The following is a 25,564-nucleotide window of genomic DNA, read 5'->3' as shown; positions in this document are numbered from 1 at the left end:
TGAAATTCCCACCAATGAATTACATAAGTATTTCTATCTTTATTTTATGCTTTATTTATCTTTATATTCGAAAACCATTATAACCATTAGAATCCGCCTGACTGAGATTTACAAGATGACCATAGCTTGCTTCATACCAACAATCTCCGTGGGATCGACCCTTACTCACGTAAGGTTTATTACTTGGACGACCCAGTGCACTTGCTGGTTAGTTGTGCGAAGTTGTGAAGAAAGTGCTGAGATTATAAATGCGCATACCAAGTTGAGCGCCATTGTTAGAGATCACAATTTCGTGCACCAAGTTTTTGGCGCCGTTGCCGCAGATTGTTCGAGTTTGGACAACTGACAGTTCGTCTTGTTGCTCAGATTAGGTAATTTTCATTTTTTTCGAAAAAGTTTTAAAAAATCTTTCAAAAATTTTTATTTGTTTTCGTATTTCCAAAAAGTAATTATCGAAAATTTTTTTTATAAAATCATAAAATCAAAAATATTTTGTGTTTTTTGTTTGAATCTAGTGTCACATTTTATGTTTGGTGTCAATTGCATGTTTTTAAAATTTGTGCATTTTTCGAAAACTCATGCATGGTGTTCTTCATGATCTTCAAGTTGTTCTTGATAAGTCTTCTTGTTTGATCTTCATATTTTCTTGTTTTGTGTCTTTTCTTGTTTTTCATATGCATTTTTTGTTTGTTAGTGTCTAAGCATTAAAAATTTCTAAGTTTGGTGTCTTACATGTTTTCTTTTTTTGAAAATTTTTCAAAAATAAGTTCTTGATGTTCATCATGATCTTCAAAGTGTTCTTGGTGTTTATCTTGACATTCATAGTGTTCTTGCATGCATCATTGGTTTTGATCCAAAATTTTTATGTTTTGGGTCATATTTGTGTTTTTCTCTCTCCTCATTAAAAATTCAAAAACCAAAAAAATAAAAAATATCTTTTCCTTATTTTACTCAAAAATTTCGAAATTTTGGGTTGACTTAGTCAAAAATTTTTAAAATTAGTTGTTTCTTGTTAGTCAAGTCAAGATTTCAATTTCAAAAATCCTATCTTTTCAAAATTTTTTTCAAAAATCAAATCTTTTTCATTTTTTTTATTATTTTTGAAAACTCTTTAAAATTGATTTTCAAAAATCTTTTTCTTAATTTTATCTTTTTTTTCTCGAAAATTATACTAACAATTAATGTGATTGATTCAAAAATTTCAAGTTTGTTACTTTCTTGTTAAGAAAGATTCAAACTTTAAATTTTAGAATCATATCTTCTAGTTTCTTGTTAGTCAAGTAATCAATTTTAATTTTAAAAAATAAAATCTTTTTCAAAATATCTTTTCAATCAAATCTTTTTCAACCATATCTTTTTAGTCATATCTTTTTCAAATCATATCTTTTTCAAAATCAATTTCAAAATCTTTTCTAACTTCTTATCTTTTCAAAATTGATTTTCAAATATTTTTCAACTAACTAATTGACTTTTTGTTTGTTTCTTATCTTTTTCAAAACCACCTAACTACTTTTCTATCTCTAATTTTCGAAAATCACTAACCATTTTTCAAAAATTAATTTTCGAAAACTCCTCTCTCTCATCTCCTTCTATTTATTTATTTATTTACTAACACTTCTCTTCATCTAAAAATTCGAACCCTCTTCTCTTCTCTCTATGTTCGAATTTTTTCTCTTCTATTCTTCTTCCCTTCTACTTACATAAAAGAATCTCTATACTGTGACATAGAGGATTCCATACTTTCTTTGTTTTCTTCTCTCTCATATGAGCAGGAACAAGGAAAAAGGCATTCTTGTTGAAGCTGATCCTGAACCTGAAAGGACCTTGAAGAGGAAGCTAAGAGCAGCTAAAGCACAACACTCTAAAGAGGACCCAACTGAAATTTTCGAACAAGAAAAGGATATGGCAGCCGAACCCAACAACAATTCAAGGAAGATTCTTGGTGACTTTACTGCACCAAATTCCAACTTACATGGGAAGAAGCATCTCAATTCTTGCCATTGGAGTAAACTACTTTGAGCTAAAGCCTCAATTAGTTTCTCTGATGCAACAGAATTGCAAATTTCATGGACTTCCATCAGAAGATCCTTTTCAGTTCTTAACTGAATTCTTGCAGATCTATGATACTGTTAAGACCAATGGGGTTGATCCCGAGGTCTACAAGCTTATGCTTTTCCCTTTTGCTGTAAGAGACAGAGCTAGAGTATGGTTGGACTCTCAACCTAAAGACAGCCTGAACTCTTGGGATAAGCTGGTCACGGCTTTCTTAGCTAAGTTCTTTTCTCCTCAAAAGCTGAGCAAGCATAGAGTAGATGTTCAAACATTCAGACAAAAAGAAGGTGAATCCCTCTATGAAGCTTGGGAGAGATACAAGCAATTGACCAAAAAGTGTCCTTCTGACATGCTTTCAGAATGGACCATCCTGGATATATTCTATGATGGTTTGTCTGAATTGTCTAAGATGTCATTGGACCATTCTGCAGGTGGATCCATTCACCTAAAGAAAACGCCTGCAGAAGTTCAGGAGCTCATTGACATGGTTACAAATAACCAGTTGATGTACACTTCTGAAAGGAATCCTGTGAGTAATGAGATGCCTCAAAAGAAAGGAGTTCTTGAAATTGATGCTCTAAATGCCATACTGGCCCAGAATAAAATATTGACCCAACAAGTCAATATGATATCTCAGAGTCTGAATGGATTGCAAAATGCATCCAACAGTACTAAAGAAGCATCTTCTGAAGAAGAAGCTTATGATCCTGAGAACCCTGCAATGGCAGAGGTAAATTACATGGGTGAAGCCTTTGGCAACACCTATAACCCTTCATGGAGAAATCATCCGAATTTTTCATGGAATAATCCACAGAAGCAAGGCTTCAATAATAATAATGGTGGAAGAAACAGGTTTAGCAATAGCAAGCCTTTTCCATCATCTTCTCATCAACAGACAGAGAATTTTGAGTAAAGCCCCTCTAGCTTAGCAAATATAGTCTCTGATCTATCTAAGGCCACACTCAGTTTCATGACTGAAACAAGGTCCTTCATTAGAAACTTGGAGGCACAAGTGGGTCAGCTGAGTAAGAAAATCGCTGAAACTCCTCCTAGTACTCTCCCAAGCAATACAGAAGAGAATCCAAAAAGAGAGTGCAAAGCCATTGATATAATCAAAATGGCCGAATCCAAAGAGGAATGGGAGGACGTGAATCTCAATGAGAAAGACCTCATGGGACGTCCTCCAGACAGAAAGGAGTTCCCTATTGAGGACCTAAAGGAATTTGAGGCTCATATAGAGACCATAGAGATTCCATTAAACTTCCTTCTGCCATTCATGAGCTCTGAGAACTATTCTTCTTTAACTGAAGAGGATGAAGATGTAACTTAAGAGCAAATTACTTGGATGACCCAGTACACTTGCTGGTTAAGTTGACGGAGTTGTGTCCACACATAGTTGAAAAAGCAATGAATTTTACAAAATACAATAACAAAGGAATCACAATTTCGTCCACCACTTTTGCAGTAAAAGACCAAGCAAAGAGGTGGTTGGATAACCATCATAAAGCTAGTTTAAAAACTTGGAAACAGTTAGTAGGCAAGTTTTTAAAGCAATACTTTCCCCCAAGAAAGATGACCCAGCTGAGACTGGACATCCAAGGCTTCAAGCAAGGAGATAGTGAATCTCTTTATGATGCTTGGGAGAGGTATAGAAGGATGCTAAGAAAATGTCCCACTGAAATGTTTTCAGAATGGGTACAATTAGACATCTTCTACTATGGGCTTTCAGACATGGCTAGAATGCCCTTGGACCACTCTGCAGGTGGTTTCATACACATGAGAAAGACCAGGAGAGGTTTAAGAGCTTATTAAGATAGTTGCCACTAATTAGCATCTGTATTCATCTCCTTAGGCCTCTATACAGGGAGAGGTTAAGGCAGTAGCTGCTGAACCTAACCCTTCAGAGTAGGATGGCCCATTGACTCAGCAACTGCATGCCTTTGCCCAGTAAATGCTGGAACTACAAGAGGCTCTACGAGAAACTTAGGCTTCTAACAGAAATGTAGAAACCCAGTTGAGTCAAACAAGCCAGCAGTTATCTAAGCAAATAACAGATGAATGCTAGGCTATCCAATTGAAGAGTGGGAAAACCTTAAGCACTCATAGAGGATAACCAGGTCTCTGCACAAGATAACTATGGGCATTTAAACACATATAGAGGTGTCCCTCTTGGTGTTGAACACCAAGAAAGGGCAGAGACTATGCGTTCAAACGCCCAGGAAGGTAACCCTCTTGGCATTGAACATCAAGAAAGGGCAGAGAATGGGTGTTCAAATGCCCAAGGGGGTAGCAGCATGGGTGTTGAACGCCCATGCAAGGGAGGTCAGTCATTCATTGATAACAACCCTCTGAAGCAAGTTAGTAACACCCCTTCCAACTCACATGGCATTCGGTCTTCATCAACCAAGGTTGATGAATACAAGGCTAAGTTGCCATTTCCTTAGAAACTCTGTCAAGAAAAAAGGGATAAATAGTTTGCCCACTTCACGAAGTATCTCAGAACATTAGAGATAGAGATCCCTTTTGCAGAAGCTCTTGAACAGATACCTTCTTATGCAAAATTCATGAAGGACATTCTAAGTCATAAGAAGGAATAGAGAGAGACACAAACAGTCCTCCTCACTGAAGAATGCAGTGCAATTATTTAGATCAGCTTACCAAAAAAGCTTAAAGACCCTGAAAATTTTAAGATACCATGCACTCTAGGTGATGCTTGTACAAGGACAGCTCTGTGTGACCTTGGAGCAAGCATCAATCTAATACCTGCTTCTTTAATAAAGAAGCTCTGTTTGACTGAGGAACCTCGAAAATTTTGAGGAAAAGGAGAAGCTTCCTAAGCATGAGCTTAAGCCATTACCCCCTCCCTGAAATATGCATTTTTAGGAGAGAGAGATACCTATCATGCGATTATAAGTTCTACATTAGAGCCACAGGAAGAGGAGGCACTAATTTAAGTGCTTAAAACACATAGGACCGCCCTTGGGTGGACTATCAGTGACCTTAAGGGCATTAGCCTAGCCCGATGCATGCATAAGATCCTATTGGAGAATAATGCCAAACCAGTGATACAACCACAGAGGCGATTGAATCCAGCTATGAAGGAAGTAGTGCAGAAGGAAGTCACTAAGCTCTTTGAGGCGGGGATTATTTATCCCATTTCTGATAGCCCATTGGTGAGCCCTATCTAGGTGTTCCTAAGAAGGGAGGAATGACAGTGGTTCACAATGAAAAGAATGAACTGATCATAAAACAGACAGTCACAGGTTTGCGTATGTGCATTGATTATAGAAGACTCAATGACGCCACCAGGAAATATCACTTTCTTTTACCCTTCATTGACCAAATGCTAGAAAGACTAGCAGGTCATGCTTTTTATTGTTTCTTGGATGGATACTTCGGGTACAATCAAATAGTAGTAGATCCACAGGATCAATAGAAGACAACATTCACATGTCCTTCAGGCGTGTTCGCCTATAAACGAATGACATTCGGCCTGTGCAATGCACCTGCCACTTTTCAGATATGCATGTTATCCACCTTCTCTGATATGGTAAAGAAGTTCTTTTAAGTATTCATGGATGACTTCTCTTTGTATGGAGATTTATTTGGCTCCTGTCTTGATCATCTGACCCTAGTCCTGAAAGATGCCAAGAAACAATCCTTGTTCTAAACAGGGAGAAATGCCACTTCATGGTAACTAAAGGCATTGTTCTTGGGCATCGGATCTCAAATAAGGGGATAGAGTTGGATCAAGCTAAGGTGAAAGAGATAGAATGCTTGCCTCCACCTACTAGTGTTAAGGCAACTAGAAGTTTCTTAGGACATGTAAGATTCTACAGGTAGTTCATAAAAGATTTTTCCAAAATCTCCAAACCCCTGTGTAATCTCTTGGCCACTGATGTTCTATTCGTCTTTGACCAAGAATGCCTACATGCCTTTGAAACTCTAAAAGCCAAGCTTGTCACTGCTCCTATTATCTCTGCACTCAACTGGAACTTTCAATTTGAGCTAATGTGTGATGCAAGTGATCATGGAAATGGCGCAGTCCTAGGTCAGAGACATAACAAGCTTCTGCATGTTATTTATTATGCTAGTCGCATATTAAATGATGCGCAGAAAAACTACACGACTACAGAAAAGGAGCTACTTGCAGTGGTTTATACCATTGACAAGTTCAGATCCTACCTAGTAGGATCTAAGGTCATTATTTATACTGACCATGCTGCTCTAAAGTATCTACTCACTAAGCAGGATTCTAAACCCAGACTTATAAGATGGGTATTACTGATGAGCGGATAATTTGTACGCTTTTTGGCATTGTTTTTAGTATGTTTTTAGTATGATTTAGTTAGTTTTTAGTATATTTTTATTAGTTTTTAGTTAAAATTCACTTTTCTGGACTTTACTATGAGTTTGTGTGTTTTTCTGTGATTTCAGGTATTTTCTGACTGAAATTGAAGGTTCTGAGCAAAAATCTGATCCAGAGACCAAAAAGGACTGCTGATGCTGTTGGATTCTGACCTCCCTACACTCGAAGTGGATTTTCTAGAGCTACCAAAGCCCAATTGGCGCGCTCTCAACGGCATTAAAAAGTAGACATCCTGGGCTTTCCAGCAATATATGATAGTCCATACTTTGCCCAAGATTTGATGGCCCAAACCGGCGTAGCAATCCGGCCTCAGAAATCCCAGCGTTAAACGCCGGAACTGGCATAAAACTTGGAGTTAAATGCCCAAACTGGCATGAAAGCTGGCGTTTAACTCCAGAAAAGGTCTCTACACGAAATTACTTCATTGCTCAGCCCAAGCACACACCAAGTGGGCCCGGAAGTGGATTTTTCTGTCATTTACTCATTTCTGTAAACCTTAGGTTACTAGTTTACTATTAATAGGACCTTTTGACATTGTATCTGTACCTGATGACCTCATGACATTTTTACACGTTTCTTTGTGTACATTCCACGGCATGAGTCTCTAAACCCCATGGTTGGGGGTGAGGAGCTCTGCTGTGTCTTGATGGATTAATGCAATTACTACTGTTTCTTATTCAATCATGCTTGCTTCCATTCCAAGATAATACTTGTTCTTAATCCGGATGAATGTGATGATCCGTGACAATCATCATCATTCTCAACTATGAACATGTGCTTGACAACCACCTCCGTTCTACCTTAGATTGAGTAGTTATCTCTTGGATTCTTTAATCGGAATCTTCGTGGTATAAGCTAGAACTGATGGCGGCATTCAAGAGAATCCGGAAGGTCTAAACCTTGTCTGTGGTATTCTGAGTAGGATTCAATGACTGAATGACTGTGACGTGCTTCAAACTCCTGAAGGCGGGGCGTTAGTGACAGACGCAAAAGAATCACTGGATTCTATTCCGGCCTGATTGAGAACTGACAGATGGATAGCCGTGCCGTGACAGGGTGCGTTGAACATTTCCAATGAGAGGATGGGAGGTAGCCATTGACAACGGTGAAACCCTACATACAGCTTGCCATGGAAGGAGCCTTGCGTGTTTGATGAAGAAGACAGTAGGAAAGCAGAGATTCAGAAGATGGAGCATCTCCAAACCTCAGCCTATTCTCCATTACTGCAAAACAAGTAACAATTTCATGTTCTTTTGCTTTTTACAATCAATCCTGATAATTTCTGATATCCTGACTAAGATTTACAAGATAACCATAGCTTGCTTCAAGCCGACAATCTCCGTGGGATCGACCCTTGCTCACGCAAGGTATTACTTGGACGACCCAGTGCACTTGCTGGTCAGTTGTGCGGGATTGCAAAAGTGTGATTGCAATTTTGTGCACCAAGTTTTTGGCGCCGTTGCCGGGGATTGTTCGAGTTTGGACAACTGACGGCTTATCTTGTTGCTTAGATTAGGACTATTTTTGTTGGTTTAGAGTCTTTTAGTTGAGTCTAGTTTCATATTCTAAGTTTGGTGTCAATTGCATGCTTTTATTTTTCTTTTAAAATTTTCGTTTTTGCATATTCTTAGTCCCTTTTTGATTCATAGAAATTCTAAGTTTGGTGTCCTCTTTGTGTTTTTCCTTTAAAAATTTTCGAAAAAATTAGTGTTTGATTTCTAAAAATTTTAAGTTTGGTGTCTTTTTGTGTTTTTCTCTTTCCTCTTATCAAAAATCAAATCTTTTTCATAAAAATTTTTCAATCATATCTTTTTAATTGCTGTTTTCAAAATCTTCTCTTTTACTAATTGATTCAGTTCTCAATTTGCTTTGATTTCATTTCCCTTTTGATTTTCGAATTTTTTTATTTTATTTTATTTCATTTTAATTTTTTCGGATATTTCAAAAAAAAATAAAAATAAACAAAATTCATCTCTTTGCAATCATTATCATTTCCCTTTTGTCCATTATGGACTTAAGTGGAATTAATCAGTCCAAGAGGACTCTGGGGTCATATGCTAACCCCATTACAGCTGCATATGGGAGTAGCATCTGTACACCTCCCATCAAAGCAAGCAGCTTTGAGCTAAACCCTCAACTCATTATCATAGTGCAGCAAAATTGCCAGTATTCCGGTCTTCCACAGGAAGAACCTACTGAGTTTCTGGCACAATTTTTACAAATTGCTGACACAGTACATGATAAAGAGGTGGATCAGGATGTCTACAGACTATTACTGTTTCCATTTGCTGTAAAAGATCAAGCTAAAAGGTGGTTAAATAACCAACCTACAGCAAGCATAAAGACATGGAAACAGTTGTCAGACAAATTCCTGAATCATTTTTACCCTCCAAAGAGGATGACACAGCTAAGGCTGGACATCCAAGGCTTTAAACAAGAGGATAATGAATCCCTTTATAATGCCTGGGAGAGGTATAGAGGTATGCTAAGGAAATGTCCCTCTGAAATGTTTTCAGAGTGGGTTCAGTTAGACATTTTCTACTATGGGCTTACAGAAAAAGCTCAGATGTCTTTAGACCACTCAGCTGGTGGATCTATACACATGAGGAAGACAATTGAAGAAGCTCAAGAGCTTATAGACACCGTTGCTAGAAACCAATACCTATATTCTAGCAATGAGTTCGTTCCAAAGAAGGAAGTCATGGCATTAGTCACTGATCCTAATCCTCAAGAACAGATGAATGAGCTTAATCAACAACTACTGATGACAGAACAGTTAGCAGAATTTAAGGAGATGCTCCATGAAACTAAAGTTGCTAATAAGAGCATAGAATTGCAGTTAAATCAAGCAAAACAGCAAATATCTAAACAGATAACAGAGGAGTGTCAAGCAGTTCAATTGAGGAGTGGGAAGACCTTGAATAACACTGCTCAAAAGAACAAAAAGCCAAACAAGGAACAATTGACAGAGGACAAGCACACTACTGTTCAAAATCTCTCTGAGGACAGTAAGAGCCCAGAGAGGAATGTCATTGGCGTTCAAACGCCAGAAAGGGAAGGAAAGCTGGCGTTAAACGCCCATTCCTTGCCCAATTCAGGCGTTCAAACGCCAGAAAAGGAAGAGAAGTTGGCGTTTAACGCCCAAACTTCACCCTTTCCTGGCGTTCAAACGCCAAGGGAAGATCAGACACCTGAGAGTGCTGATAATTATCACTCTAACAAGGCTTCTTCAACCACTTCTGTAAGGAATAAACCTGCAGCATCCAAGGTTGAAGAATATCAAGCCAAGATGCCTTATCCTCAGAAACTCCACAAAGCGGAACAGGATAAGCAGTTTGCCCGCTTTGCAGACTATCTAAGGACTCTTGAGATAAAGATTCCGTTTGCAGAGGCACTTGAGCAAATACCTTCTTATGCTAAATTCATGAAAGAAATTTTAAGCCATAAGAAGGATTGGAGAGAAACTGAAAAGGTGTTTCTCACTGAAGAATGCAGTGCAGTCATTCTAAAAAGCTTACCAGAAAAGCTTCAAGATCCTGGAAGCTTTCTGATACCGTGCACATTAGAAGGCACTTGCACCAAGATAGCCCTATGTGATCTTGGAGCAAGCATCAATCTAATACCTGCATCCACTATCAGAAAGCTTGGGTTGATTGGAGAAGTCAAACCAACCAAGATATGCCTCCAACTTGCTGATGGCTCCATTAAACACCCATCAGGCATAATAGAGGACATGGTTGTCAAGGTTGGGCCATTTGCCTTTCCAACTGACTTTGTGGTGCTGGAAATGGAGGAGCACAAGAGTGCAACTCTCATTCTAGGAAGACCTTTCCTAGCAACTGGACGAACTCTCATTGATGTACAAAAGGGGGAAGTAACCTTGAGAGTCAATGAGGATGAGTTCAAGTTGAATGCTGTAAAAGCTATGCAGCATCCAGATACACCAAATGACTGCATGGGCGCTGACATTATTGACTCTCTGGTAGAAGAGATCAATATGGCTGAAAGCCTAGAATCAGAGCTTGAAGACATCTTCAAAGATGCTCAACCTGATCAAGAAGAACTAGAGGAAGCAAAGGAATTTTCGAAAATTCCTCAGGAAGAGGATAAGCCTCCTAAGCCTGAACTCAAACCACTACCACCATCCCTGAAATATGCATTTCTGGGAGAGGGTGACACTTTTCCAGTGATTATAAGCTCTGCTTTAAATTCACAGGAAGAGGAAGCACTGATTCAAGTGCTAAGGACACACAAGACAGCTCTTGGGTGGTCCATAAGTGATCTTAAGGGCATTAGCCCAGCTAGATGCATGCATAAGATCCTGCTGGAGGATAATGCCAAACCGGTGGTCCAACCACAGAGGAGGCTAAATCCAGCCATGAAGGAGGTGGTGCAGAAAGAGGTCACTAAATTATTAGAGGCTGGGATTATTTATCCTATTTCTGATAGCCCCTGGGTGAGCCCTGTCCAAGTTGTTCCCAAAAAGGGAGGCATGACAGTGGTCCATAATGAAAAAAATGAACTGGTTCCTACAAGGACAGTCACAGGGTGGCGCATGTGTATTGATTACAGAAGGCTCAATACAGCCACCAGAAAGGATCATTTTCCTTTACCATTCATAGACCAAATGCTAGAAAGACTAGCTGGTCATGATTACTACTGCTTTTGGATGGCTATTCAGTCTACAACCAAATTGCAGTAGATCCTCAGGACCAAGAGAAAACAGCATTCACCTGCCCTTCTGGCGTGTTTGCCTATAGGAGGATGCCTTTTGGTCTGTGCAATGCACCTGCAACCTTTCAGAGGTGCATGCTCTCTATCTTCTCAGACATGGTAGAGAAATTTCTGGAAGTCTTCATGGATGACTTTTCAGTATATGGAGACTCATTTAGCTCATGTCTTAATCACCTAGCACTTGTCCTGAAAAGATGCCAAGAGACTAACCTAGTTTTAAACTGGGAGAAATGTCACTTTATGGTGACTGAAGGAATTGTCCTTGGGCACAAAATTTCAAGCAGGGGAATAGAGGTGGATAAGGCAAAGGTAGAGGTAATTGAAAAATTACCACCACCTGCCAATGTTAAGGCAATCAGAAGCTTTCTGGGGCATGCAGGATTCTACAGAAGGTTTATCAAGGATTTTTTCGAAAATTGCTAAACCTTTGAGTAACCTGTTAGCTGCTGACACGCCATTTGTGTTTGACACACAGTGTCTGCAGGCATTTGAGACCCTGAAAGCTAAGCTGGTCACAGCACCAGTCATCTCTGCACCAGATTGGGCATTACCATTTGAATTAATGTGTGATGCCAGTGATCATGCCATTGGTGCAGTGTTGGGACAGAGGCATAACAAACTTCTGCATGTCATTTATTATGCTAGCCGTGTTCTAAATGATGCACAGAAGAATTACACAACCACAGAAAAAGAATTACTTGCAGTGGTCTACGCCATTGACAAGTTTAGATCCTACCTAGTGGGGTCAAAGGTGATTGTGTACACTGACCATGCTGCTCTTAAATACTTACTCACAAAGCAGGATTCAAAACCCAGGCTTATAAGATGGGTATTGCTTCTGCAAGAGTTTGATATAGAAATAAGAGACAGAAAAGGGACAGAGAACCAAGTAGCTGATCATCTGTCCCGAATAGAACCAGTAGCTGGGGCGTCCCTCCCTTCTACTGAGATCTCTGAGACTTTCCCAGATGAGCAACTCTTTGCCATTCAGGAGGCTCCATGGTTTGCAGATATTGCAAACTATAAAGCTGTGAGGTTCATACCCAAGGAGTACAGCAGAGTGCAAAGAAAGAAATTAATTTCAGATGCCAAGTACTACCTCTGGGATGAACCATATCTCTTTAAGAGATGTGCTGACGGAGTGATCCGCAGATGTGTACCCAGAGAAGAAGCACGAAGGATCCTATGGCACTGCCATGGATCACAGTATGGAGGACATTTTGGAAGTGAGCGAACAGCCACTAAAATTCTCCAGTGCGGCTTCTACTGGCCTACTCTCTATAAAGATTCCCGAGAGTTTGTGCGTAACTGTGACAGTTGCCAAAGAGCTGGTAACCTGCCTCACGGATATGCCATGCCTCAACAAGGGATATTGGAGATAGAATTGTTTGATGTATGGGGAATTGACTTCATGGGGCCATTCCCACCATCATACTCAAACACTTACATTCTGGTGGCAGTAGACTATGTATCTAAGTGGGTAGAAGCAATTGCTACACCCACTAATGATACCAAGACTGTACTGAAATTCCTCTAGAAAAATATTTTCAGCAGGTTTGGCGTCCCCAGAGTGCTAATCAGTGATGGGGGCACTCATTTCTGCAATAAACAGCTATACTCTGCTATGGTTAGATATGGAATCAGCCATAAAGTGGCAACTCCGTATCATCCACAGACAAATGGGCAAGCTGAAGTCTCTAATAGAGAGCTAAAAAGAATCCTAGAACGGACTGTGATAGCCTGAAGAAAGGATTGGGCAAAGAGCTTGGATGATGCTCTGTGGGCATACAGAACAGCATTCAAGACTCCTATAGGAACCTCTCCATACCAACTGGTGTATGGGAAGGCCTGTCATTTGCCTGTGGAACTGGAACATAAAGCCTACTGGGCAACCAGATTCCTAAACATGGATGCACAGTTAGCTGGTGAAAAAAGATTGCTCCAGCTAAATGAGCTAGAGGAGTTCAGACTCAATGCCTTTGAAAATGCAAAAATTTATAAGGAAAAGGCAAAGAAATGGCATGACAAGAAGTTGTCAACCAGAGTCTTTGAGCCAGGACAAAAAGTTCTGCTCTTCAACTCTAGGCTCAAATTGTTTCCAGGAAAACTCAAATCCCAATGGAGGGGTCCATATGTGATTACAGGAGTCTCACCATATGGGTATGTCGAGCTTCAGGATATTGATTCTGACAAAAAGTTCATTGTAAATGGATAGAGAATCAAGCATTATCTTGAAGGAAATTTTGAGCAGGAATGCTCAAAACTGAGACTCGAGTGATTCTCAGTGAAAGTCCAGCTAAAGACAGTAAAGAAGCGCTTGCTGGGAGGCAACCCAGTCATTAGGAAGTTGTATGATTAGTTCTTACAGAGGCAAGCATAAAAAATGAAGGAATTCACAGAGTTACAGAAGGATTCAGCTCAAAAAGCAGAGAAAATGAGCTTACTGGCGAAAAAAACGCCAGTAAGGGGCATTTTGGGCGTTAACGCCAGAATGGGTACCATTCTGGGCGTTTAACGCCAGGAATGGTGCCATTTTGGGCGTTAAACGCCAGAATGGGCACCATTCTGGGCGTTTAACGCCAGGTGTGCAGCATCCTGGGCGTTTTGAAAAAACGCCCAGTGACAAAGGATTTCTGGCGTTTAACGCTAGCCAGGGCACCTGGCTGGGCGTTAAACGCCCAAAAGGGGCAACAAATGGGCGTTAAACGCCAGAATGGGTGCCATTCTGGGCGTTTATCGCCAGCAAGGTGGGGGGGACCACAATTTTGTTTTCAAATCAAATTTTTTTCAAACTTTCCTTTTCTTACCCACACTTTTCTACAAAATCACACTTCAATCATTCATCATTCACTTTCAAATCTTCAAAAATCAAAACCATTTTTAAAATTTATTTCAAATCAATTACAAACATTGTTCAAAAATTTCACCCTTTTCTCAATTTCTTTTCATATCTTCTCAAATATCCTTTCAAATTCTCTTTTTTTCGAAAACTCCCCTCCCCACCTTATAAATACACGTTTGTTCCCCCTCTTCCAACCACACCATTCGAATTTCCTCTTCCTCCCCCTCTCTTATCTCTTTTCTTTTGCTTGAGGACAAGCAAACCTCTAAGTTTGGTGTGCTTTTCCGTGATCACTAAGCCAAGATTCATCAATATCATGGCTCCTAAGGGAAAACAAACCAATTTAAGAGGCAAGAAAGAGAATAATCCAAAGAATCTTTGGAATCAAGAGAAGTTCTTAACCAAGGAACATGAAGACCATTATCACAAAATAATGGGTCTGAGGTCAGTGATCCCGGAAGTTAAATTTGATCTGAAAGAAGATGAATATCCGGGGATCCAAGAGCAAATTCGAAACAGAGGATGGGAAGTTCTAACCAATCCTGAGACAAAGGTTGGAAGGAACGTGGTTCAGGAATTCTACTCAAATCTGTGGCTGACAGATAAGCAGAGAATGACTGGAACTGCTTACCATACCTACAGAACCATGGTCAGAGGGAAAGTTATGTACTTCCATCTGGACAAAATAAGAGAAATCTTTAAATTGCCTCAACTGCAAGATGATCCTGACTCCTTTAATAGGAGGATGGTGAGAGTAGATAAGGGGTTGGATCAAGTTCTAGAAGACATATGTCTCCCTGGGACTAAATGGATAACCAATTCAAAGGGTGTCCCAAACCAACTCAAGAGGGGAGACCTCAAGCCAATTGCAAGAGGTGGCTAGACTTCATTGGGCGCTCCATATTGCCCACTAGCAACCGTTCTGAGGTCACCATCAAGAGAGCAGTGATGATTCATTGCATTATGCTTGGAAAAGAAGTGGAGGTCCATCATGTGATTGCTTGTGAGATTTACACAATTGCAAATAAAAATTCCACTGAAGCCAAACTGGCTTACCCAAGCTTGATTTCCTTGCTCTGTAAAGAGGCTGGGGTGAAGATGGGGGTAGATGAATTTATACCCATTGAACACCCAATCACCAAGAAGTCAATGGAAGGACAAGTGCAAGACAACTCTATCAAAAGGAGGGCGCATGAGTTCCTCCCTGAATTTCCTGAAATTGGCTACTGGGCCAGCCTGGAAGCATCTATCACCAAGTTGCAAGAGACTATGGAGCAACTTAAGGAAGAACAGCAGAATCAGAACTGCATGCTCTGCAAATTGCTGAAGGAACAAGAGAAGCAGGGGCGTGAAATCCAAGAGATGAAGCGCCAAAAGCTCTCCTCTCAAGCTGAGGGAGCATCCACTTCTCAAAATCAAGGTTGTTGAGTCCTAACTCTGTGAAAACCTCTATCATTGGGAGTCTAATTTTTTTTTTGCATTTTTTTTGCTTTCTATTTTTATTTTAGTCTCATCTTATATCTATATTTGAGTCTTGTCCTTAGTTCATAATTAATAAAATTTATGCCTTAAAGTTATGAATGTCCTATGAATCCATCACCTCTCTTAAATGAAAAATGCTTTAATCACAAAAGAACAAGAAGTACAGGATTTCGAAATTTATCCTTGAAACTAGTTGAATTAGCTTGATGTGGTGACAATACTTTTTGTTTTCTGAATGAATGCTTGAACAGTGCATATGTCTTTTGAATTTGTTGTTTTAAGAATGTTAAAAGTGTTGGCTCTTGAAAGAATGAGGAGAAAGAGAACTGTTATTGAGGATCTGAAAAATCATCAAAATTGATTCTTGAAGCAAGAAAAAGCAGTGAAAAAAAAAATTTTCGAAAAAAAAAAGAAAGAAAAAGAAAAAGAAAAAGAAAAAGAAAGAAATAAAGTTGTGAACCAAAGCAAAAAGAGTGTGCTTAAGAACCCTGGACACCTCTAATTGGGGACTTTAGCAAAGCTGAGTCACAATCTAAAAAGGTTCACCCAATTATGTGTCTGTGGCATGTATGTATCCGGTGGTAATACTGGAAGACAGAGTGCTTTGGGCCACAGCCAAGACTCATACACTAGCTATGTTCAAGAATCATTACACTTAACTAGGAGAATCAATAACACTATCTGAGTTCTGAGTTCTCATAGATGCCAATCATTCTGAACTTCAAAGGATAGAGTGAGATGCCAAAACTGTTCGGAGGCAAAAAGCTACTAGTCCCGCTCATCTAATTGGAACTATGTTTCTTTGATATTTTGGAGTCTATAGTATATTCTCTTCTTTTTATCCTATTTTGATTTTCAGTTGCTTAGGGACAAGCAACAATTTAAGTTTGGTGTTGTGATGAGTGGATAATTTGTACGCTTTTTGGCATTGTTTTTAGTATGTTTTTAGTATGATTTAGTTAGTTTTTAGTATATTTTTATTAGTTTTTAGCTAAAATTCACTTTTCTGGACTTTACTATGAGTTTGTGTGTTTTTCTGTGATTTCAGGTATTTTCTGACTGAAATTGAAGGTTCTGAGCAAAAATCTGATCCAGAGACCAAAAAGGACTGCTGATGCTGTTGGATTCTGACCTCCCTGCACTCGAAGTGGATTTTCTGGAGCTACAGATACCCAATTGGCGCGCTCTCAACGGCATTGGAAAGTAGATATCCTGGGCTTTCCAGCAATATATGATAGTCCATACTTTGCCCAAGATTTGATGGCCCAAACCGGCGTAGCAATCCGGCCTCAGAAATCCCAGCGTTAAACGCCGGAACTGGCATAAAACTTGGAGTTAAACGCCCAAACTGGCATGAAAGCTGGCGTTTAACTCCAGAAAAGGTCTCTACACGAAATTACTTCATTGCTCAGCCCAAGCACACACCAAGTGGGCCCGGAAGTGGATTTTTCTGTCATTTACTCATTTCTGTAAACCTTAGGTTACTAGTTTACTATTAATAGGACCTTTTGACATTGTATCTGTACCTGATGACCTCATGACATTTTTACACGTTTCTTTGTGTACATTCCACGGCATGAGTCTCTAAACCCCATGGTTGGGGGTGAGGAGCTCTGCTGTGTCTTGATGGATTAATGCAATTACTACTGTTTCTTATTCAATCATGCTTGCTTCTGTTCCGAGGGTAACCTGAAACTATAGGTCGATCTCGGATGAGATCTTCTGTGCTGGTCGGAGCTGTTGTGTCCGACTTGTTGATGGTGGTCGGAGCCGCCGCGTCCGACTTGTAGATGGTGGCCAGAGCTGCCGCGTCCGACTTGTTGGACTGGTTGCACTGCTGATCCTTCGTCACCGGAGGGTGGGGGGTACCTGCAAGAGACTCCGATGCTTAAGTTAGCATGGGTATTAAACAGGTTTTATGTAGAATCAGAGTCTGAGTTATACCTGGGTGCTCCAGTGTATTTATAATGGTGAGATGTGGCCTCCTGTGGATAAGATAAGTTAGTTATCTTATCTTATCTTTATCTTATCTTTAAGTGAGGTCATCTTATCTTCAAGGGAACCGCCTTTATCTTTCTGGGCTTTAGCTGCCTTTAGATTTGGGCTGTGTTCCTTCGTTTTGGGCCTGCTTTGGGCTCCTTTGGCGAGTTGGCCGAGCTCTTTGAGAAGAGGTCGGGCATTTGGCCGAGCTCTTTGAGAAGAGGTCGGGCATTTGGCCGAGCTCTTTGAGAAGAGGTTAGATAGTCTGACCTGAAGAGGTCGGTCGGCTTGTCGCTAAACATCCCGGGTCAGACAGCTTGACCCAGGGTATGAACAGTGCCCCTGCTTGAGTTCGATCTTTTCGTGAGATCGTGTTTTTCAGAGCTTCGATCTCTTTGGAAGTCGTGCTCAAGCATCTGTCTGGCTTTGATTCTTCATTGCTTTGGAATCTTTTGCAGATTTTCTAGAGGTTTGGTACTTCACAGTCCGTCCTCTTTTGAGTAGTAGTGTGGGTTTTCTACCCTTGCCTTCTGGATCACGCCTTGCTTTTGTGTTGACAACCCTCTGCTTTGGTGAAGTTATCCTTGCGGCTTGATATCCGGACTCTTAGTGACTTGTCTGATGACTTTTTAGTGTTCTTTGTATAGAACCTTTTTAGTCTCGGATGACGTACGTAGCCCTGTTTGAGATTGTGCCTTCTTTGAGTGGAGTTGTATCCCTTTTAGCTAAGCACTTTTGAGCCTTAAGGTTTCTTTTGGCTTGTTCTTTTTTGAGATTGTACTTTGCGCCTCTTCTTAGCTGATGTCGACCTGTACGACTTTGCCCCTGCTTGAGTTCGATCTTTCCGTGAGATCGTGCTCTCTTTGGGGGAAGTCGTACTCAAGCATCCTGACTTTGGTCGATCTTGAGTAGTTTTATCTTGTGCGAGTTTGGCATTGCCTTTTTTAGTTTGTTGAGAGGTCTTTTCAGCCTTCTTCCGACTTGTTTGTCTTCACTGTTCGGGCTTTTTAGTCATAATCCAACAACTTTTTAGGTATAGTTCCTGATGGGAAACCTTTTATAGTCTGTTTGGATGACTTTTTAGCGCCGTTTTGATTTGTGCTTTTGCCTTTTAAGTAGTGTCTTTTTTCAAGACTTCGTACCTTTTAGCAAAGCATTCCTGGCATTCCTCTGGCCATTGCGAGATGTCTTTGTCCCCTTTGTGGATCTTTGTAGAGTGTCGGTATTTTGTTGTCCGACCTCTTTTGATCACTGCCGGTTTTGTCCACTTTCTGCTTGGTTGAGGTGGTCCTTGGGGCTAACTTGTCCGACGACTTTTTAGTGTTCTTTGGTAGAACCTTTTTAGTTGGTCTGAACAATTTTGATAGCCTTGTCGTGGAGCCGTGGCTTTTTGGGCAAAGCTATGTCCCTTTTAGCGCACGCTTTTCGTTGGTCCAATTTCTCGTGTCGACGAGCTGTAGCTTTCGTTGGTCCGACTTCTTGTCGGTCCAAGCTGTGGTTTTCGTTGGTCCGACTTCTTCTTGTCGGTCCAAGCTGTAGCTTTTGTTGGTCCGACTTTTTCTTGTTGTTCCAAGCTGTAGCTTTGGGCCGACTTCTTCATGTCGGTCGCTTCTAAGTTATTTCTAGTAATCCTCTTTATTGGACCTCTGTCAGGTCTCTTTCAGGGATTACTTTTTATAACTTTTATGGGACGACTTCTTTACGTCAGTCCCTTCTCCAAGTTATTTTTGTAATCCTCTTTCTTGGACCTTTGTCAGATCTCTTTCAGGGATTACTTTTATAACTTCTATGGGACGACTTCTTTACGTCAGTCCCTTCTCCAAGTTATTTTTGTAATCCTCTTTCTTGGACCTTTGTCAGATCTCTTTCAGGGATTACTTTTATAACTTATTTTTGTAGGAAACCGACTTCGTTAGGTCGATCTCTTCTAAGTTATAGCAATTCCTCTTTTATAGGGTTGTCCAGACCTCTTTCCAGGGATTTGCTGATAACTTGGGTTGACTTGGTCCGACTTCTCAACGTCGGCCAGTCTTTAAGTTACTATTTTAGCAATCCGTAAGACCTCGTCAGGTTCTTTTTTTGGATCACTTTCGATAACTTCTTACATTATTCTGTGTTCATCTTTGCCGATTTGTAGAAAGTGGTTGGCATCTCTAGCTCGTCCTTTGGGTGAATTGCGTTTTCACCTTTATCGGACGACTCATCTTTATCGTGGTCGTGCAGTGAAATTGTTTTTCACTTTCTGCCGACCTGTAGCTTTATAATCGGACGATGAACTCTGCTTTCACTTTTTTGCCGACCTTGTCGAAATCGGGCGATGAATTCTGGTTTCATCTTTGCCGAATTTTATCATGATCGGGCAGTGAATTTGGTTTTCACCCCGCCGACCTTGTCGTGATCCGGTAGTGAAATTTGCGTTTCAGATTAATGTGTCTTGGTATAGCAGTGAATTTTGTTTTCGCTTTGTCGAAATCGAATGATGAATTCGGTTTTCATCGTGGTCGGGCGGTGAAGTTGGTTTTCACCTTGCCGACTTGTCGCTTTGTAATCGGACGATGAGTTTGGTTTTCATCTTGCCGACTTTGTCGTGATCGGGCGATGATTTTGGTGTTTCACCTTGCCGACCTGCCGTAGTCGGGCGTCTTGGTAGGAAACTTTTTAGGGAATCTGCAATCTTTTAAACAATAATATAAAGATAAGAGTGTGTACATGTTAGTACTTACCTTTCTAGGTCGGGCAATCTTTTTGGATCTCGGCCTGGCGCCCTTTTTAGATTGCAGGCATGCCATTATCTTGGTAGCTCTTGCCCTTCAAGTTCGGGCAGTCTGTAGCAACCTTTCCCCAGTTCTTCTAAACAACTTGGTATGGTCCTTTCCAGTTGGGTGCTAGCTTTCCTTCTCCAGGTCGAGTTGTTCCGGTATCATTTCGGATTAGGATAAGGTTGTTGTTGGCAAAGCTTCGCTGTACTACCTTCTGATTGTATCTTGAGGCCATTCGACGTTTTAACGCCTCTTCCTTGATCGGAGCTCTCTCTCGGACTCTTGGAAGTAGGTTGAGTTCTTTCCTTTGGATTTGGGAGTTGACCTCTTCATTGTAGAAGATCATTCTTGGGGGATCCTTCTTCGATCTCTACTGGGATCATTGCCTCCATTTCGTAAATCAATCGGAAGGGTGATTCCCCCGTGGTGAAGTGTGGAGTTGTCCGATATGCCCATAGGACTTTGTGGGAGCTCTTCAGCCCAAGCTCCCTTTGTGTCCTTTAGTCTCCGTTTTAACCTAGCTAGTATGACTTTGTTGGCAGCTTCTGCTTGTCCATTGGCTTGTGGGTGTTCTACGGATGTGAATTGGTGCTTTATTTTCAAGTTAGCCACTCTTTTCTTGAAACCTGTGTCCGTGAATTGAGTGTCATTGTTTGTGGTGATGGAGTAAGAAACCCCAAACCTTGTAATAATGTTCTTGTACAAGAATTTCTGACTTCTTTGAGCAGTGGCATTAGCTAGGGGCTCTGCCTCAATCCATTTTGTGAAGTAATCCACCCCTACAATGAGGAACTTGACTTGTCCCGATCCTTGGAAAAATAGTCCGAGGAGGTCGAGTCCCCTCTTTGCGAACGGCCAAGGTGATGTTACACTGATGAGCTCCTCTGGTGGGGCAATGTGGAAGTTGGCATGCTTTTTGATGTAAAGCTTTGACTTTGTATTTGGGTTTTTGCTCTGTTGTTGCCTCCAAAGGGTGCCCTTGGACTTTTGTGTGAGTCCTGGGGTTTCCCTTTTACTGCCACGTCTGTCACTTTATGTTTTACTATTATTGTCCGAGTTGTTTCCTTATTTGCCCGAGTTGTTTGGTAGTAATTCCATAGTCGACCTATGTCTTTGAGATGTCTACTAAGATCCTGGACAGCGTGTCTGATTAGCTGGATTTCATAGTTTAAATGCGTGTTACTGTGGCTGACCCTGAGTACATCCCTTATACCGCCTTCGAGACCGATTTGTTGTGGTCTTGTAATGTAGCTCGGATGAGGCTTCTGTTATTGCCCCTTGGTTGGCTAGTTTTGAAAATGCATCAGCTCGGGCATTCTGCTCTCAAGGTATGTGTCGGACCTCATATCCCCGAATTGTCCGAGCTGTTGGTGCTGGCTGGTTTTGAAAATGCATAAGCTCGGGCATTCTATGTGTCGGACTTCATTTTTCTCCGATTTGTCCGAGTTGTTGGTGCTGGCTGCATTAGTTCGGGCATTCTATGTGTCAGACTTCATTTTCCCCGATTTGTCCGAGCTATTTTCTGTTTTTGTCCAGAGTCCCCCGAATTGTCCGAGATGTTCTCTGGTTTTGTCCAAGGTCTCCTGAATTATCCGAGCTGTCCTCTGTAGGATTCTTCCAGCTAAGTTTGTTTTCTGCAGGATGCCCTTTATTGGCTGGTTGGTTGGAACTCTGATAGTGTGAGCTTGAAAGTATGGGTGGAGTCGTCGAGAGGTGAGTATGAGGGTGTAGGCGAACTTTTTCTATCTGTTGATAGGTTAGTTCGGTCCCTTGTAAAGCTTTGCTGATGAAGTAGACGGGTTGTTTCCCACTTTCGTCTTCTCTGACTAGTGCTGAGGCTATTGCCTGACTTCCCACTGCGAGGTATAATGAGTTCTTCACTTTCCCGTGGTCTGGAAAGGATGGGTGGTTGCCCCAAGAATTTTGAAATCTCGGAAGGCTTGTTCGTACTCCGTTGTCCTTTTCAACTCGTCCGACCTCCTTGGTGTGAGGTGGACGTTCAACTCGTCCGACCTCTTTGGTGTGAGGTAGATGTTTAACTCGTTCGACCTCTTTGGTATGAGGTGGACCTTCAACTCGTCGGACCTCTTGGTTGTGAGGTGGACCTTCAACTTGTCCGACCTCTTTGGTGTGAGGTGGACCTTCAATTCGCCCGACATCTTCGGTGTGAGGTGGACCTTCAACTTGTCCGACCTCTTTGGTGTGAGGTGGAGCTTAAACTCGCCCGACATCTTCAGTGTGAGGTGGACCTTCAACTTGTCCGACCTCTTTGGTGTGAGGTGGACCTTCACCTTGTCCGACCTCTTTGTTGTGAGATGGACCTTCAACTTGTCCGACCTCTTTGTTGTGAGGTGGACCTTAACTCGCCCGACCTCTTCCGTGTGAGGTGGACCTTCAATTTGTCCGACCTCTTTGGTGTGAGGTGGACCTTCAACTTGTCCGACCTCTTTGGTGTGAGGTGGACCTTCAACGCGTCCGACCTCTTTGGTGTGAGGTGGACCTTCAACTTTGTCCGACCTCTTTTGTTTTTGATTGGGCGAGTTGATGGGATCTTCTCAATGTTGCATATTTCTCGGTAGATATCCACAACAGACACCCGAAGGGGGTGTAATTGTGGTATTTTCTAGGCTTCTCTCCATGTTGATCTTCTTTTTTCTTAGACTCTTTATCCTTATCCCGAGAGGAGTAGGAATGTTCGGTTTTTTAGATCTCTCCTAGTCGAGAGTTTTTCTCCATGTTGATGTACTTCTCTGCCCGTTCCTGTACCTCGTTCCGAGATGTTTGGGTGCTTCTTGGATATTGAGTGGCTGAGAGGTCCTTCTCTTAGGCCATTGATGAGTCCCATGATGGCCGCTTTTGTTGGAAGACTTTGTATGTCAAGGCATGCGTTGTTGAATCTTTCCATGTAGCTGTGAAGGCTTTTCTGATCTCCTTGTTTAATTCCCAGCAAGCTTGAAGTGTGTTTGGCTTTATCCTTCTGGATGGAGAACCTGGCGAGGAATCTTCTTAACAAGGTCGTCAAACTTGTGATGGATCTTGGAGACAAACTGTCGAAGCACCATATTGCTGTCTTCGTTAGAGTAGTCGGGAAGACTTTGCATCGAATGGCGTCCGATGTGTCGGTGAGGTACATTCTTCTGAAATTACTGAGATGATGGCTTGGATCCAATGTGCCGCCGTACGGGATCATGTCGGGAGCCTTGAAGTCCTTTGGGACTTTAGCTTTCATGATATCTTTGGTGAATGGGTCTTGATCTTTGTAGGGGCTGTCTTCGTGACTGGATCGAGTTGTTTTGGCCTTGAGATCTGCTTCGAGTTTTAGGAGCTTGTCCTTTAACTCGTGGCATCACCTAACTTCCCTTCGTAGGTCTCTCTCAGCTTCTTGTTGATGTTCCACCTTTTTTTCGAGTTGCTTTAAGCGATCTTGAAGTGCCTCCATAGCCTCCTCTTTTGGCGAATTCTCGCCTTTGGTGGGTTGAAGAGTATCTTTTGGTGTAGTATCCGCGTCTTTGTGCGGTGTTCTATCCTCTAGATCTGAATCATGGTCGTTGTCATGGTTGTCCGCCATGGTGATGGGATGACTTCCAGGTTCCCCGGCAACGGCGCCAATGTTCCGAGGGTAACCTGAAACTGTAGGTCGATCTCGGATGAGATCTTCTGTGCTGGTCGGAGCTGTTGTGTCCGACTTGTTGATGGTGGTCGGAGCCGCCGCGTCCGACTTGTAGATGGTGGCCAGAGCTGCCGCGTCCGACTTGTTGGACTGGTTGCACTGCTGATCCTTCGTCACCGGAGGGTGGGGGGTACCTGCAAGAGACTCTGATTCTACATAAAACCTGTTTAATACCCATGCTAACTTAAGCATCGGAGTCTCTTGCAGGTACCCCCCACCCTCCGGTGACGAAGGATCAGCAGTGCAACCAGTCCAACAAGTCGGACGCGGCAGCTCTGGCCACCATCTACAAGTCGGACGCGGCGGCTCCGACCACCATCAACAAGTCGGACACAACAGCTCCGACCAGCACAGAAGATCTCATCCGAGATCGACCTACAGTTTCAGGTTACCCTCGGAACAGCTTCCATTCCAAGATAATACTTGTTCTTAATCCGGATGAATGTGATGATCCGTGACAATCATCATCATTCTCAACAATGAACATGTGCTTGACAACCACCTCCGTTCTACCTTAGATTGAGTAGTTATCTCTTGGATTCTTTAATCGGAATCTTCGTGGTATAAGCTAGAACTGATGGTGGCATTCAAGAGAATCCGGAAGGTCTAAACCTTGTCTGTGGTATTCTGAGTAGGATTCAATGACTGAATGACTGTGACGTGCTTCAAACTCCTGAAGGCGGGGCGTTAGTGACAGACGCAAAAGAATCACTGGATTCTATTCCGGCCTGATTGAGAACCGACAGATGGATAGCCGTGCCGTGACAGGGTGCGTTGAACATTTCCAATGAGAGGATGGGAGGTAGCCATTGACAACGGTGAAACCCTACATACAGCTTGCCATGGAAGGAGCCTTGCGTGTTTGATGAAGAAGACAGTAGGAAAGCAGAGATTCAGAAGATGGAGCATCTCCAAACCTCAGCCTATTCTCCATTACTGCAAAACAAGTAACAATTTCATGTTCTTTTGCTTTTTACAATCAATCCTGATAATTTCTGATATCCTGACTAAGATTTACAAGATAACCATAGCTTGCTTCAAGCCGACAATCTCCGTGGGATCGACCCTTGCTCACGCAAGGTATTACTTGGACGACCCAGTGCACTTGCTGGTCAGTTGTGCGGGATTGCAAAAGTGTGATTGCAATTTCGTGCACCAATTACTCCTGCAAGAGTTTGATATAGAAATTAGAGACAGAAAATGGACAGAAAATCAGGTGGTTGATCACTTGTCCCGGATTGAGCCAGTAGGAGGGAATTTTTCACCCTCTACTGACATATCCAAATCCTTTCCAGATGAGCAACTCTATGCCATCCGGACAATACCTTGGTTTGTAGACTAATGAGTCCATATTTTCCGATATATTTTGCCTTGATTTGAGTGGATTCTAGCATAGGAACTCACACTTAAGCACCCAAATAGCATACTTTTGTGTTTGATCCCTAATTTGATCCTACATGCGAAAACATGAATTTTTGTGCTTTAATAGAGCGAATTAATTCCACTTTTATTCCACTCGATGCTGTGATATGGTTTGTGAGTGATTTCAGGCCTTGAAGGCAAGAATGGATGGCCAAAAGTGGAAGATAGCATGTACATGGGAGAAAACATGAAGAAAAAAAAGGAAAAGCACTCACAGTGAAGTGTATGCACGCAAGTTATGCACAAGCGAAAAT

The 25,564-nt window shown here is 41.6% G+C and overlaps 1 non-coding gene across 1 annotated transcript; it reads right to left on the bottom strand.

Annotated features, from left to right (window-relative positions):
- Nucleotides 1-2,299: 2,299 nt before the first annotated feature.
- On the bottom strand, nucleotides 2,300-2,407 carry LOC130937626 (small nucleolar RNA R71). Its single transcript, XR_009068836.1, has one exon. It is a non-coding gene; the product is annotated as a small nucleolar RNA R71 (small nucleolar RNA).
- Between the last annotated feature and the right edge of the window lie 23,157 nt (nucleotides 2,408-25,564).

The sequence above is a fragment of the Arachis stenosperma genome, chromosome 6, assembly GCF_014773155.1.
Source record: "Arachis stenosperma cultivar V10309 chromosome 6, arast.V10309.gnm1.PFL2, whole genome shotgun sequence".
Lineage (NCBI taxonomy): Eukaryota > Viridiplantae > Streptophyta > Magnoliopsida > Fabales > Fabaceae > Arachis > Arachis stenosperma.
This window is presented reverse-complemented; position numbering and strand designations above follow the sequence as displayed.